The sequence below is a fragment of the Juglans microcarpa x Juglans regia genome, chromosome 1S (genome assembly GCF_004785595.1).
Source record: "Juglans microcarpa x Juglans regia isolate MS1-56 chromosome 1S, Jm3101_v1.0, whole genome shotgun sequence".
NCBI lineage: Eukaryota > Viridiplantae > Streptophyta > Magnoliopsida > Fagales > Juglandaceae > Juglans > Juglans microcarpa x Juglans regia.
This window is the reverse complement of record NC_054595.1, coordinates 20523471-20537937: the sequence shown is the minus strand read 5'-3', so window position 1 is coordinate 20537937 and position 14467 is coordinate 20523471. Positions and strand designations below refer to the sequence as shown.

Below are 14467 nucleotides of genomic sequence, written 5' to 3'. Positions count from 1 at the left end.
TAATCCGTCAAAGTAGGGCGAAATCCCTCCTCCCTCTTCTCTCTAATTTTTTCCTTTTATTTTTTTGGTTTTGTATGTTTTTCTTTCAAAGTGTGGCGAAATGCCAATATGTTGTTTTCCAGAACCCGGCGACCACCACGTGCCTCACCGCAAGATTTTCAAAATTCCGATCTTTTAGATGGACAAATAATCTCGTCGAATGGAGTGGCACGTGAGCCACACGCACGGTCTAAAATGTGCGCGTGACATGCGCCACCGCAAAGGGAGCTCTACTGCCACCACACGTGGCATTACTGGGACCAGGGTCATCAGTTTCTTCAAACTCGACTATCCACTGTACTTCCAGGGTGGCACGTGCCACCACAGTCCTTGTGTTTGCTTTTTTATTTCCTTTAAGGTTGAAAATACAGATCTACAGCTTTTCAAATTGTATTTCGCTATTTTCCCATCCTTCTCATCCTCATTGCCAGTTCTGCCATGATCTGGGTCCGGGGCCATACTCTCCGCAAGAGTGCTGCCAAGGTTATTTTTTCTTCTTGGTTATTTGTTGGCATACGTTCTTTGTTGAACCTGAACAAATATGCCTCTAGAATCTCATATTCTTTATGTTTAATGGTCAAGAGGTACGCCGCAGGGTGTCTCTTTCTCTTGTTGGCCATAAACTGTGTGAGGAACAGGCGAGCCAACTCCCCGAAACTATCTATGGATCCGGGTGTTAAAGACTTGAATCATACTCTTACCGGTCCCTTTTAAGTTAACAGGAAAGCCCTGAAGGTGACCTCCCCAGGAAAACCTTACAGAGTCATGTGGGCTCTGAAGGTCTCTGGGTGTTCAAGGGGGTCCCTAGTCCCATTGTACATCTCTGTGAGGGAAACTCGAAACTTGGGTAATAGTGGCACAACCATCACCTTTGCGTTGTAGGGCAAGCCGATGCTGGTGAGCAGCTCGTCTATTGATGATGATGTACCCATCCTTTTCGCCATTTCTTCATACTTCCCATTGAGGTTACACAATTCGTCCTCCATGTTTTTCCTCTCTTTATCAGTGTTACCTACTCCTCCAGAGTTTCGGGATTCCACATGCTCGCTATTACTTGGTCCTGCATCGTTCTTTACTCTATTTATGTCTACCCTGAGGGTCTCATTTTATTTCCGAAGAGTTTCCACTTATGTGGTTAGCTTGTCTACCAGCTGCTCCATCCCCGTGAGCCTTGCTTCCATGTCTGCGAATGTCACTTCTTCTTGTCCCTGAGTTGTCTAAGAACGGGTTATCCCAGGCATACGAAGGACACGTGAAGTCTATAAAGATCCCATAGATGGCCCCGCTGTTAACTTCGTGTTTCGCACGCCAAGGCTTGGTTCCAGCAACCCAGGTCAAGGGCTTCGTGCATGCACACAAATGAAGATAAGGGTGGCTTGGTGGTGTCCAAGGAGCCTCCGATACCTAAGTTAGTTAATCTTCTTAGTAAATTGTCTTAGAGTGTGAGAATTCAAAGAGCGTCCTTCATACTTGGCCGGGTCAGTTTTTATATGAGGTTTTTAGGGGGACATCCTGTACCCTATGTTAGGGAGTTCATGTCATTCCCACTTTAGTTGGGTCAAGATCATTTAATGCAGCATGGAGTTTGTGGTGCGGAGTCCAGGGGATGGCACCATTAATGCGGCGTTGCTCCTTAAGTGGCATCTTATCGATAGATAATCAGCGTCGTGTTCCCCCATACCCTCTGTTAGGGAATCAAGGGTCGTCCGTGTTTCCCGCCCATATGTCGATGCAGGTATTCAAGTGCTAGGTGTCACTGGGGGTGCCAGGGGCGGTGAGTCTCATATGTCCTTGTCAATTGTCTTTCCCACGTGGGGCTTGCCTCTCGGATTGGTGCAGTTCACGGGCTGGGTATCTAAAGTGGTGCTTGGGACCCCTTAGGGAATGAGGCTTAGGCTAGGTTGAGCCCATCGTTGTCCTGTATAGGCCCATCCCAAAGGCCAGGGGGGATTTTCCTCACATAATATATATAATATAATATAAGAATTAAAAATATATATACCGATCCAGTTCGGTTCACACTGGTTTTCAAAATATGAAAATCGGTTTCAGTTCGGTTTCGATTTTAAGAACTGGTATCAAACCGAACCCTTTGGGATTTTTCCAATTTACTATTTTACACGTGTGACACTACATAAATTGAGACATGAGAGCTGATTCCTCTAACGTCTGTTCTCCTCAAAATTAAGTTTATATTAATAACTTGATATTAATGTTCATATTTAAGATTAAAACTTCATGTTATATTAATTTTATGTTATAATATTAAAATTTATATTTTATATTAAATGTTATATTAAAAAAATTATAAGATTAATTTTATATTATAAGTTTAATAGGCATGAATAATAAGATTAAAATTTCATGTTATACTAATTAGCAATTTAGTATATAATTCAGTATAATATAATATATAAATATATATAATATAAAAAATGAAAAATATATATATATATTCCAGTTCGGTTTGATTCACACCGATTTTCAAAATATGAAAATTAGTACTGGTTTCGATTTGATTTCCATTTTTAAGAATCGGTACCAAACCAGACCAATTACGAATCGGATTAAACCATTGGTTCGATTTGTTCAACTTAAGACTATTCATCCGGGTTTCGACCCAGGAATCCAGGTATACCCGAACCAGAATCCGGGTTTTAAACTCGGGCTAGAACCCATACCGGGTTAGCCTGGGTCAAACCCAGATGAACCTAGGCTTTTAAAAACCCAGATTCCAGGTTCAGGTTTGAAATTTTTTTTTTTTTTTTTTTTTGACATAAAAGCCTAGCATTTTCCTCTAATCATTATATATTAATTCTAGCATTTTCCTCATTATCCAACATATCAAAATATTTAATTAAAATGAAAGAAATATGTAAAAAAATGTTGGAATTGATATAAAGATTTCTATTTCGGCAAGTAACCAAATTCTCTCCACGTTTACATCGCATATTCATAATTCCACACGAAAAATGATGCACATATTCGAACAAGCTGCGAGTCTTAATGACTATAATTCCTAGGCTACCCTCCACAATTTATAGTTTCTCAAGAAAGAAGAATTAGACAGAAAACATAGTGACAGGTGACTATAATTACAAAAATTGAAATAAGAATCTGATGTGATGTAACTTAATTACATTAATAATGCGCAGGAATTTATATTTGGTTTTGAGCAACACTACTTTCCACAAATGGTGGAGCCGTGGAGGTTCAGGAAAACTCAGGAGATTTAAGAACAGAAAATAGAGTAAAAACCCAGACCTAAGAGGTTCAAAAAGTTTTGACGACCTGGGTATCGAATTTTAAACCCGGTACCTGGACCGGGTAGGTCCGGGTTTGGGCAACCCAGGTTCCGGGCCAGGTTTGATCCGGGCCAAAACCTAGAATCGAAATCCGGTTTCTCAAATTTCAGACTGGCCCGGGAAAAAATCCGACCTGGATGAATAGTCTTAGTTCAACCAGTTTTTCAAATATTTTTTTACATGTCTAGAGACGGTAAAAAAAGTAAAAAAGTTACATGACTTGGAAGAGGAGGAAAAAGAAGAATCCTAGGATGTTTTGTGATTTTTTTTTATTTATATTAAAATTACATGCAATATATATAGTGGCGGGGCTAAATATGAGTGAAGTGGGTAACAAGTCAGTGATACGCTCTTTTACTTCTTATATTGTTTAAAGGTAAATGATAGTTTAGAATGAAAGTATAAAATCCCATATAGTTTAAAGGTGCAAAGCATACGCTTCCTTGCACACTTCCCTTGTTTCAATGACCACAAGCGAAATATAGTGTCCATAGCAACTTAAGTACAGGCAACCCCTGCTTGGAACAAGTCACCACCTCAACAATTATGAATAAACGAACAAGTATGAAGTAAAAGGCATAACTCACTTTCAACTTATATATTAATGATTAGTGTAATCACACACCAAAATCTCTTGGTAAGATAGTTCATAGACGTATGGAAAGCATAAACATAGCTAAATAGCACTGCATACATCCACCAAAAAAAAAAAAAAAAACAAACATGAACCCATGATATTTTGAAGGGCAAAATGGTATTAGCAATGAAAACATGACATCCTTGAAAGAAGAAACAAACTCAATGCTTATTTGAAACACCGACAATCTTCCCACTGGTTGTCTTTGTATGATGCCTACGCACTCGAAGACCTTAGTAATGTCGCAGACCGCGGTGGTTCCTACGCATCAAAAACAAAGATTATACTCGCTAGTTAGCAAGCGTAACTTATGAAGCAATCTATGTATCTAGACCGCAGATAATATAACAACAAATGTCATTGACAAATCAATATTTAGTGAGAAATTAAGAATTCTTATTGTATGTACCTTTGGTAGATCTAAACAAAACTAGTCCTCATAGGCTCATCCAATATAATCACATGAAATTGCTATGGGGAAACTAATTATTAAAGCAATTGCCATAAACTATTTATCAGGCAAAGTGCTGATGCAGTTCTAACTACACACCAACTTTGAGACTCCTTACTTTCAACATGTTTTTGTTATTGTTTCAAATCATTGATAAAAGCTGAAGGCTGGTCAGCCACCTCAACTAAATTTGAACGTTTAACTGTCGAGGGTTATGTACTTAAAAAAAAAATGTCAAGGGTTATGCACCCTTCACTAAGATAAAAAAATTCTACCAGGCTAAACAATCAAGATTGGTATCTTTACAAAATAACCGATTGAGAAGGCAAAGGGGTAGGGCAACTGAACAACCTGAGTCACTGTTGAATAACTTGCTCCACCATATAATGAGGTTGCACATCTTAAACTCATCTATTAGAGTAGCTTGACTCATGGAGAAACTAAGTAATTCAACTGGAAATATCATAACACATGCCGCATGATTTAGGTATCTCGTGTACACATATATAGCATCCAAGTCATCAATGAATTACCAAATAAGTTGAAACAACAAGGCTGAAGGTATTGGAGTTTTGTGACGAAAAAAAAAATGAAGGATACCTAATCTGCTTCAAACGCTCAAGATTATCGTTGGGCTTCATGTCTAGCGCATTGGAGACAACCTGGGAATATTTATCATCCTTGTAATCCTTCTTCCTGTTCAAAAACCAGTCAGGGATCTTGAATTGGCGTAGGTTTGCCACAATCACTATTTGGTTATCAAGCTTGGCAGTTGTCAACTCACCAGCCCTGCAAGAACCAGTACCATCCAATTTTACTAAATATTGAGAGAATGAAACAGCAAGGAGAAAAATGCACCAAACAGTACATTAGCTCTCTAAGTCACCCCTTGCGCGATGACATAAACCTTTATATTAAAGGAAGTTCCAAAATACAGTTAAATCACGCATAAAAAAAAAAGTATGGAAGGGATATTTAGGTCCTTTGGTTACAAGCCCATGACTAGTGGACATGTTCGACCTATTGGCCCGAGACTGGGGGACGCACTGTCCAAGAGCCCATGTGACCCATGGGCTTAGTTGTGTGATATGATAATGCTAATAGATTAGGATGGTTATCTCGTCTGCTTATTACGGGATAACTAGTCTTTATCTATGTCTTCAACATCTCTATAAATAATACCTAAAGATAACACTAAACTCTAACTTTTGCATATATATGCATATTGAGATCACGTTTCTCTAACTTAGGTATCAGAGCTTCCCTAGGCAACCAATGCCGCATTCTCATCTGTTGCAGGTCATTCTAATAGTTGGTGGTGTGAAACACGTCATTTACAAAGTCAATCAGGAAAAATCAAGCAAACCAAGGAGATAAGGGATTGAGCTATAACAGCGAGCATGGAGTGCCTAAATAAACTAGAAATGAACATTAAAAGTATTAAAGCATATTAGCTCGGAATAACCAAAATTTATATGAAAATCTCAATCGAGAAGTTATTGATCATCCAGTAAAGATGATTAGACCAAACACCAAACATAATTGAAATTTTTCTAAAGATAGGTTTTCAAATCCTTGACACAAATTCTATTCTTTTTTTTAACCCTTAACAAAAATAGTCTTAAGCAGGTCCCACAAAAATTAGATGAACTTAATGATCAAATACCATAAAGCCAAGTCCATGAATAAAAAAATAATTGCCGAAACTCATGCTTAAACTGTCATTAAGCCCATCAAAAAACAAATTGGACTAATATTCACATATGCCAGAAGGTAGAAAAGGTACCTCTTGTTCATGTCTACGTAGGCTTTCTCGTAGACGATGTTGGCTAACATTGACCGATACCTTTGATGGAGGTAAGGGCGAACATTATTTTCTACTTCCCATCCATGTGTAATGATTCTAGTCTATCTATAAACTATAATAACTGGAAGGAATAGGGCGATGTGATGTATTCAATGGAAGGTAATGAAACTAAGAATGCATGGAAGTTGTTTGAGAAAGAGAAGCAGATGATTGTATTGATAACTGGGAAATAGTTTCGAGGCAAATCCCAACCTCGAGATGAACAAGGTTCTTATAAGCAATTTCATAATCTTCCCCCATCATTTTTCCTTCCCTTATGCTCTTCAAGAATAATAAACTAGACTAATTAACAAAAGACACGTGTATTGTAAAATATTGAATTACAAAAGGGCAAATTGGTAATTAAGTAATATTTTGAAAATAAGTAACTAGTTTCCAAAACACTTAAAGATGAAACACAACATTCCATCCTCTCAGCACGTCACTTATCTTTACCCATTTCCACGCTGCGTTTTGACTCCAAGGCTTAAGGTAATGGGAAGAACCTGTAGTAAAATACTTGGGCTCCTAGCTGATCTGTGTTTTCCTCATGGGCCTCATTACAAACTTTCCCACTCAAAGAACCTTGTCCACAAGGTTTGCATTGGTGCAATTGTCACACACCTCCAAGAGAAGAGTATAGACACTGAAAAACCATTATCCATTGTCAAGATACTAACATCAAATGTCCAACGACCGGGGTAAAAGACAACTATATTATTTTTGTCTAGAGATACACATGCCACAATTGTTGTAAAGGAAGGGACGAGTGAAATCATTTACGAGCCAAGTAGGATAAACATAGTCGTAATATCAAGTGGAAAAATGGCGGAAGCCATCTACATGGCAAGTTAAACTGGTAAGAACACCAGCACGATAATCAAACTCCCATAAGCAGCAATTGATAGTAGAACCCTACAAGCATGCTTGTGCATAGGGTCATCAATCAAATCACGAAATTGATTGTAGTTTGGATAAGAAGGATCATAAGGAAAGTACATCACTCTATTATGCAAAATCATTCTAAGAAGGCGGACGAATAGGCTTATTTGTAGAATGTAAACAATTCCAACAACCCAACCAATGAGCTTGATAAAGGAGAAGTTGAGAAGAATTTGAATTCTTTGAGCTAGGGACTTCCCAAACATCCTTATATTACTGATATCTATCCACCATCCACATATCAGAGGAAACACTCCAAGTTCAATGACAAGAAGAAAAACAACCTTTATCATGGTCATCAAATGCCTTATTGCTACCAAAAACTGCTTGAAGAGAAATGGAAATATCTTTGCTATTGAAGCAATATCATAGAATCTCCCCATAGTCAAAGGCTCACCCTTAGTGTACCTATTCAACGCCACAATGCCAAGATAGAAGAGAACTAGAGAAAAGATAAAAATATATTCAACAACGAGAATAGTAACATAAAAAAAGCCATGATACCCCAAGACATATAAAGTAATAGAGTTGTAACTAGCAATGCCAATGGCTTAGCATATGGATGGACTGATAAAAACACATCCCAGGTGTTCCATCCAAACCCATCCAAATGAGCCGGAAGCTTCTCATTTTCTATGTTACTAAATGTACTTTTGTGCTTCTCCAATATCTTTATAGAGCCTTTAATTAATGCAAATGGGTTCTTCCCTGGATTTATTAAAATTATTCCCTAGATCTTACAATTCGTTCCCATAAGATTCATTTCTCTTTCTTTATCAAAGGGCCAAAAAGCAACCTTAAGGGGCAAAACATCAAGCAACTGGGGAGCCAAAAATTTCTTGCTCTTAAATTTTTTAGCAAACTCAACCATGCGGCTTGCTTCATCAATCTTCCTTGGCCCACATGCATTGACATGCTTTTCAACCATGGGAAGTGCGGCCACATACAACCATAAATACTGTCTTACGACATCAACTTGTCAAAGAGCACTGTCATCTCTATTGCTAGAAACATCATCTTCATAGGCAAACACATTGATAGCATACTAAAAAATAGAGGTAACCTCTTCGCCCCTTTGTATCACATGAACAGAAAAATTGTAATTTATGTGGTTGACAATGGGAAGATGGAGACGTACTTTATCTACATTAGTTTTGTAGAATGGGGTTAGAACTTCTCTAATTTGTGAAACTCGTGTATATTCAAAGATGTGATCAATTCTCATGAACCACCACTCAAGTTCTTTAGGGTGGAGCTGGAATTCTTGGTTTCCCTTTCCTTCAAATCCAATAAAAAAGAAATTCACAGGGATTGCCTTGGTGTAATTGAGTGCACCCATTTTGCTTAAAGATTCAAAATCATTCAAATCTCCATGTATAACAGCCTCATCCTAGAAATGAATATTCTCCTTAAGATTAAATAAAGAGAAAAAAGATGGCATGCCACTACTATGAGTTTCGAGGTTGGATCCAAGTGCCCCAGTTGCTTTGACACTGCTTCTAATTGGCATTTTCACAAACAACTGAGGTACCATTGCTGCCCCTTTTGAGATGGTGAAGTGGTATGAGGGGAAGTGCCATATTATCCATCCCACCTTTGAGAGCACGTAGAGCAATGATGGCATCAAAGACTGGTATTTGAGAACCTCACAAATTGTAATGGCCAGGGTATTTAAGGCACTACCCATAATCGATTTAGAGAGGCAAATACGCGGGAGATTTTGTAAGTGCCTTTCTTGAGCTGAGGATCCCATCGGCAGGATAGAGAGGACCATACATGGTGGTGGTCGGATCCAAGTTTCTGGTTAGGGCTTTTATTTAATGGGGACAATGACTCAGATTGGAGGAAGTGAGAAACTATGGTTTGGGATTTTTTTGGTTTACTGGGCAAGTGAGGGACGTCTCTTGGCCATGGAAGATGTCGTACGAGACGTGGCCTTTTCCCTCCTAGGTTGACAGTGGTGGAATCCTCTCTTAGCTTCAAAGAACTACTGAAAACAAAGAGAAACGAAACTTTCTCCCCTTCAATCGGACATCATTATTTTCTTCATTCACTAACAATTTTTGTGTTTCTTCTGTTGCATCTGTATCTGCTTCCTTCTCTTCTTTTAAGTTTTGAATTCATCAGAATCTTCTCTTAGCTTCAAAGAAGGACTGAAAACAGAGAGAAACAGAACCTTCTCCCCTTTCAATCAGACATCATTATTTTCTTCATTCGCTATCGATTTTTGTGTTTTTTCTATTGCATCCGTAGCTGCTTCCTTTTCTTCTTTTAATTTTTTTGAGCTGAATTCATCACCCTTCATCTCAAGAAAGAGATACCTATTTTCAAATATTTTCATCTCTGTCAACGTAACATTGCCTTCCAAAAAGAACCTCTCCGTGCCACAATTTTTGTTGCTCTAATGGAAATATATTTCTTCCATAGGTGTATTAATGTTCAGCTTCACGTAGTAAATGGTGTAGGAGGGTTCCACAAAGATCTTTAAATTTTTACCATCCACATATTTCACTGTGAGAACCTTTTCTCCAAGCTCTCTAAATGTTTCATCATAGAGTGCACAATGATAATTCTGGAAACAAATTTGTAATTCTGCATTACTCAACTTAGCCATGAGAATCAATGGCTCTAGATACCAATTGTAATGATTCTAGTCTATCAGTAAACTATAATAACGGGAAGGAATGGTGCAATGTGATGTATTCACTGGAAAGTAATGAAACTGGGAATGCAGGGAATGTGTTTGAGAAAGAGAAGCAAATGATTGTATTGATAACTGGAAAATAGTTCGAGGCAAATCCCAACCTCGAGATGAACAAGGTTCTTACAAGCAATTTCATAATCTTCCCCCATCATTTTCCCTTCTCTTGTGCTCTTCAAGAATACTAAACTAGACTAGTTAACAAAAGACACGTGTACTGTAAAATATTGAATTACAAAAGGGCAAACTGGTAATTAAGTTGTAACACCCCGTAAATTAGTGCATTTTTAATGAAGCATTTTTATTTATTTATTTAAAATTTATTCTCTTATTTTATAATTATCGGATATTTTAAATGGGTTATTTTATGATCTTTAAATTGTGGGAATTAAATTGTTATGTTTTCTTAATATTTATTTATTGTTATACATTTAAATTGTTCTTCTTTAAAATTAATTGATTGTGGAATAGAATTATTTTATTTTCATTGTATCATTACGTTTAAATTATTTTAATTGATTTGCTGTTTTAAAATCATTTCCGTTGGATCATTTTCATGACTCAAGATGTGAGGACTGGACCTCATTTCTTTCACTCCATTTTCTCTTTCCTCTTTTTTTTTTCTTTTCTTCTTTTCCTTTCTTTTTTTTCTTTTTCTTCTGCTTTCCCCCTCCCCGCGGCGCGCACAACCCAGCTCCCTCTCTCTCCCTCTCTCCGTCCGTTTGCCTCATCTCCACCCAGAGCCGCCGTGAGCCGGCGGTGGTTGACACTGACCGGCCGACCAGCTCTCCCTTCCTCCGGCGACCTCAACCCCCAAATCCCAGCCCCTACCTCGCCGCCGGTAGCCCGCACGCACCCCACGAAGTCGAGGGCCACTTTCACGCAAGCGCCGCCGTGAGCCAGCGGTGGCCTTCACCGCCCACCCCATTGTGTTCCCCTGCCGCCGGCGACCTCACCCCACCAACCTCACCTCCATTCGCGCCGCCGTTAACCACCAGTAGCCCTTCAAGCCGCGGCGTCACTTTCGTTCCAGCGCCGCCGTCGCGCCACCTCCGGCCACCATCTTCACACCACATCATCCTCGACCTCTTGGCAACCTATTGGACCCAACCCCAGCTCCGATCCGCCACCGGTGAAGCTCCACCATCTACATTTCTGATTTGGGCATTTTGGTCTTCTACCGCCCATTCCGCCGCCACCCACGGCAAACCACCACCACCACTAGTTTCACCGACCTCCCTAGGCCCTACCCTATCAATCTTAGGTCTTCGTTTGCCTCCGTTTGAAAGTGAGTATTTGAGACCCACGGCCACAGTGTATTTTACACTGTGTTGTTGCTGAGTCGCTACCTTTTGCAACTCCGTGATCCTCCAGAAATCATATTATAGCGCTGTACGTATTTTCCTTAAAGAACTTTTGTGATTTAAATATATTTTTGCACTAACGCATATTATCTGTGAATTGGTTTGTTTTACCGGACTGAGTCCGAGGAGTTTCGGGGTCGGATGGATTGTGGACGGAGTTGTTGTGTGTCTGTTTGCATTGTGAATTGTGGTTGTTGGTTGTTGGTTATGGCTTGTTCATGTACATCACATATTGCACGCGGTAGGGATGGTGGTAAGCAGGGACGGTGGTAGAGTCCCGCCTCTGATTCCCGCCTACAGTGCTTGGTTAAGTATTCATTGTGTGGAAAGGAACTGTAGGGATGGTGGTTAGCAGGGATGGTGGTAGAGTCCCGCCTGCGATTCCCGCCTACGGTGCACGCGATAGGGATGGTGGTTGTGTCCCGCCTGTGATTCCTGCCTACGGTGCACGCGGTAGGGATGGTGGTAAGCAGGGACGGTGGTAGAGTCCCGCCTGCGATTCCCGCCTACGGTGCACGCGATAGGGATGGTGGTAAGCAGGGATGGTGGTTGTGTCCCGCCTGCGATTCCCGCCTACGGTGCACGCGGTAGGGATGGTGGTAAGCAGGGACGGTGGTAGAGTCCCGCCTGTGATTCCCGCCTACAGTGCTCGGTTAAGTATTCATTGTGTGGAAAGGAACTGTAGGGATGGTGGTAAGCAGGGATGGTGGTAGAGTCCCGCCTGCGATTCCCGCCTACGGTGCACGCGATAGGGATGGTGGTTGTGTCCCGCCTGTGATTCCCGCCTACGGTGCACGCAGTAGGGATGGTGGTAAGCAGGGACGGTGGTAGAGTCCCGCCTGCGATTCCCGCCTACAGTGTCCGATAAATGGGTTGTTTGTGTGAATCGTTTTCTGGAAAAATGTTTTACGGATATTTTGGGCCAAAATGGGATTTTTGGCGTGTGTTGGAAATAATCATTTTCTGGGAAAAAATGGTATTTTATGACTAAATGTATTTTGTCATATTGTTGGTTGCATTAATGTATTTTTATCCCGAGAGTTGTTTGGTTTATACTTACCTGTGGTACCATTTTATGGTATCGCAGATTTTGATGCAGATGATGATGTCGAGCCCTAGCTTGGCTCCGTTGGTGGAGTGATCTGGGATTGCTCCTGTTTAGTGAGTTATGTTTTTATCAATTTATATATTGCCTTTGTAATATATTTGGGATGACTGTATAACTCTTTAAAGATAAATTGTGTTGAATATTTGTATTTAAAATTTTGGTACTTAGTTGACTTATTTATATTATCCGCTGCGACTTTTATTGTGTACCTTTGCATGTTGCACACACATTTGAGCACTTTTCATTGGGATGCATGACCGTGTTGTCACCATCCTGACGTCACGATTCCCTTGTTTTTTGTACGTCGGAGTCGGGGCGTCACATAAGTAATATTTTGAAAATAACTAACTAGCTTCCAGAACACTTAAAGATGAAACACATAATTCCATTATCTGAGCATGTCACTTATCTTTTTCCTTTTCCACGTTGCGTTTTGACTCCAAGGCTTAAGGTAATGGACCGAATCTGTAGCAAAATACTTGGGCTCCCAGTTGATCTGTGCTTTCCTCATGGGCTTCATTACACCACGTTTGTGTTCAGCACACACGCTGGAAGTCCTCGTTTGCCACTAGAGACTGCAAAACCCATATTCCAAATCAATAAGGAAACCAAAATAAAATTAATCCAAGCGAAAGAGTGGATCGGAGTGAGTCAACTCACCATAGCTAGGGTCTCCTCTGCTCTGTGCTCTCCTTCACTCTCTCTATCTCTTTGATCTGGCCGACACCGGGAGTGTAAAATAGAAAGTGAGCTCAAAACGACCCCGGGGGTGGGGTGTGTTCAAAAGGGCAATGAATGTGGGCTACAAAACCCTAGAGGGCTATTACGGTGTTATTATTGTTATATGCAATAATGCTGGGGGCGTACTTGAAAATTTTATTAATAATCAATTTTTTTTAAGGGTAGTGCCATTGTGCTATTCAAATTTGTCCACTTAGTGTGCCTTAGTGTAAATTGTACTTGATGTGTCCTAGTATAAATTGCACTTTTTTTTTTTTTGTTTTAAATATTTTTTAAACATCTTTAATTTTTTTTAAAAAAAGGCCAATATATTAATATTCACTTCTTTAATTATTAAATAAAAAAATACATGAACGGTTAAATTGAAAAAACAAACTTAAGCAATATTAAATTTTTTAATCATAAAATTTAAAAAAAAAATACATAATCTATAAAATTGAGGGAGCAAACTCGTTAATTTATTTATTTTCTCTAGAAGCTATGATCACGATGCCGGCATCCGTTGGATCGATTGAAGTGACGCATTAATTGGTGGGCCGGGGCCCAAGATGAGGTTTTTTTTCAAATTAATTTTTTTTACAGTTATTTTATATAGCTCATGAATAAATATAATTATATCATTTCGGTAATTTTATTTTTTCATCAGCCAAAGTTTTTGATCTTCCCTGACTCCATGCATTTTTCTTTTTTGCTAGGTTGCCCTGATTTTGCCTCCTGGATTTGACCTTTTGTATATTTTAATTTTTTTTAATGGTTACGAAAATTATTACTAGTAAATTTGTATATTTTTTAAAAATGTTTAAAGATATTTGAAAAAAAAAAAAAATGCAATTGCACTAAGAGACACGCCTAGCAATACACGCTAAGCGGCAAAATAGCTTGATCCACGTATTAATTAAAAAAAAGGTACTTCCTGTTCAATTTGGTTGATGAGACCCGAATTGGGATTATATGGCTTTCATCATATAGCGAGATAGGCAAAGCCGTCCATCCATGATTCCATTTCAGGACATATTACAAAATTTACAAGTTTCCCTTTCAGAAGACAGTATACACGGTTTGCATTCACTGCTGTTTCGGCTGCAGGATTTCAAGGAATGCTTGCCCTTGTCTATATGTGCATCCCACGACCCGAGACATGGAGCTAGGGCCACCTTAAGAGGCACTATCGGCCAGTATCACCTCATCTCGGTCGATATTTTTGGTCCCATCTCTCTTCTTCCCTTTCTTTGGTTAAGTTGATATGCTAAACCCATGTTTGCTCAAGGACAACCGACGGGGATAAAGAAGCAGCCTCATCATAAAATCCTCAAATGATCTTATGCAAGATAGA

General features: G+C 39.4%; 1 pseudogene; it reads right to left on the bottom strand.

Annotated features, from left to right (window-relative positions):
* Window positions 1-4142: 4142 nt before the first annotated feature.
* On the bottom strand, window positions 4143-14390 carry LOC121247386 (annotated as a pseudogene).
* Window positions 14391-14467: the final 77 nt, after the last annotated feature.